Source organism: Hevea brasiliensis, chromosome 16, assembly GCF_030052815.1.
Source record: "Hevea brasiliensis isolate MT/VB/25A 57/8 chromosome 16, ASM3005281v1, whole genome shotgun sequence".
Lineage (NCBI taxonomy): Eukaryota > Viridiplantae > Streptophyta > Magnoliopsida > Malpighiales > Euphorbiaceae > Hevea > Hevea brasiliensis.
Window position 1 is genome coordinate 28,491,486 of NC_079508.1, and position 3,027 is coordinate 28,494,512.

A 3,027-nucleotide genomic window follows, 5' to 3' on the forward strand; every position below is an offset into this window, starting at 1 on the left:
AAAATATGAATAAACATTACTAGAAATTAAATTGAAAATAAGTAGTGGAGAAAAGAAAGGAAAATGGGAAAAAGACTTATTTATGACATCATTGTGATGTCATTTAAAATTTTCTACCAATCACACTTAAGCAACTAATTGACTAACAAATAAAAGAGACTAAAAGAAGAACAAAATAACAAAAATTGCAGCAGCCATCTCCCTCCCCAAAAGCCAGCCGAAACATGCCCTAGACCCCTCCATTGATTTTTTTTCAATCAAGCTTAATTTCTCCCTTTGTTACACCACTAAACCCTAACCCCTTTCATTAAACCTTGACCATATCACTTGGGGAAGCTTTTGGCAGCCAAGAAGAAGAAGGAAAGTGAAGTTTTGAGTTTGGGAAAAATCTCCCTACTAGAGGTTAGTGCATATATGTAGTTAAAACTCATTAATTCCATGATTGAGGCTTGTAATGGATGAGAAATTGTGAAATAAATGAAACAAATTCATGTGTATGTCCACCATAGAATTCGGCAGCCCTAATAGAGGAATGGTTTTGATTGTTTTAATGGACTTAAAGTGAGCTAGAAATGGTGTTTAAGGTATGAATATGCATGGATGTTGAACTAGTGTGCTAATTGAGGTTTATGGGTAAATTGAGTTGGACATTAGGGTTTTGAGAAGTGAAACTTTGACTTGGCTTATGAAACTGTTAAAGAACACTCTAATGGTCAATTAGTGACCATTTGAGGTATGTTGACCATAAATTGGACTGAAAAATGGCTTGGCAAAGAGAATGATTATGCTGCCTAAAGACAGCAGAATGGGGATTGAGAATCCAGTCCAATTACACAGCCATAACTTTGGCTGTGTTGGTCCAATTGGTGTTTGGCCAATTGGACATGAAACTAGGCTTATAATGGCACATTTTTGCTGAAGAAACCATGCCCAAAAAACCAAAGCAAGAGGACCAAAACTTGGCCCCAATCCGGATACCCTGCAACTGATTCTGCAGAATGACCAAATGAACATTAACTGTTCATTTGGTCATAACTCACTGTAGATTTGGTCAATTGACCTGAAATTTTTACAGCAACAAGTTAAGACATAGAAAAACAACTTTCATGAAGGAACCTACCCCAAATTATGGCCAGAACCCATCCAACCAAGTGACTCTAGTTACTGTTCATGTTACTGTAGATATGGTTAATTCTGCAGATTGGCAATCTGGCCAGCTGTGGTTTTTGACCCATATCTGGAGTTACAAAACTCCAAATGGAGTGATTCAAAAAAGGAAATTCAACTAGACAAAATAAGGAACAACTTTCATGTTTGTCATTTCCTCAAATTTCCACTGTAACAGTTTCTAATGGAACAGTAAAATTATGGTACAAAATCTGAAAAATCTGCTCCTTTGGTTTAATGCTTAGAAATGGTATTAACGCTCAATGCCAACAAGTTTTAAATACAAAATGTGGTATGTTGGGAGTGCCAAAGTCAATGTACATATTTTCTATCCAAAAGTCAACATTTTTGTTGACCAATGAGGTGAATAGTAACACCAAAACATGAAATTCACAAATTGAAGAATTTAAAAGTTTCAAATGCCCTAGTATACCTAACAAGATTGGTTTGGATAGTTTGGCATGCCAATAGGGTTCAGTTAGCAGTACTGCACATGGCGATATGCCATTCTGTGATTTCATGGCTTTTAGCCATTCTGACTTTGTATTGAGACTTGGCCTTGTGCCTGATATTATTTACAGCTTGTTAGCTGTTCTGTTGCACACCGGGAGATGCATATGTGACCGATGGTGTGACGGCCCGAGGTACTAGGTACCCAGTGCCAGTTTACCCGTTATCCAGTCCAGTCGTCTAGTGTAGGTTACTTGGGGCAACCAAATGAATAAAAGTGAACAAAGTTAATGAAATAATGAATATACCAATACCAAACAAAGAAAGCATACACATTCTATACACATTTATTTTCTTCCTATTTTCTTTTATTATATTATTGCACCACTAAGCATTATTGCTTAGCGCGTTGCTTTTGCCACGCGTAGGTACTGGAGATTCAGATCGTGAGCCCAGTATACCACAGACTGGGTGAGTCCATCCTGCAGCTCTGCACAGTGTCCGTGTCACCTCAACTTCTGCAGTGCATTGGTAGGACACTAGGTGTCATTTTGACATTTTGTAACTAAATTTTGATTTTCTCATATGAAATTAAACTTGTGTAATGTATATTGATGTTTATGTAAATTATGAAAATTGTATTTGTGAATGGAAAAGTAAATATTTATTTGTGATTTATATGTGATCATCACATGGGATGGATGAATGAGAATTGAAATTGAAATGTTGAGATCTTGATATTGAGTTTTGTGATGATATTGGAGTTGAGAATGAATGAATTTGTTTATTGGAAGTGTTTTTCACAGGTTCCGAAGAACTGTTTTCTCCATTTTTAGCCGGTACTCTGCCGGATTTTCTTTAAAATTTTCGGAACCTCAAATAAATTATGATTTCAATAAATGACTTAAATGAGTTATAATTTTACAAGTTATATTCAAAGTTATGATAAAAATTAATTAAGGTATATTAGAGTGTGCCGATACACCGTGTGGCATTACTTACTCGGGTATACTGTACACGAGTAAGGGGTGTCACAGTGCTCCGGCATTGAGTGTAACATGCCTTGCTCGGCTATGCTGTAGTCGGGTGAGAGGTGTCACAATCTCTATTTACTTAGGGTAATAGATTCCATCTTGATCAACACCTATCTCCATATATAACTAGTAGGAGCCAACACATGCCTATATACCTATACATAGTGCAAGTATGAAAGTAGTATTAAATTCAAACCACCTATATACAAGATAACTGTGTTATCTCAGGTCTAAAAATGCACTGATATGATATATGACAATGCATTAACAAGAGTAAACTCTATGTGCTTGTCGTAAGCGTCACTGGTTCAGCCTACTTATCATGTATAAGTGCCTATCATGTTTATTATGTGGCATGAGACTCACCACTCCATTT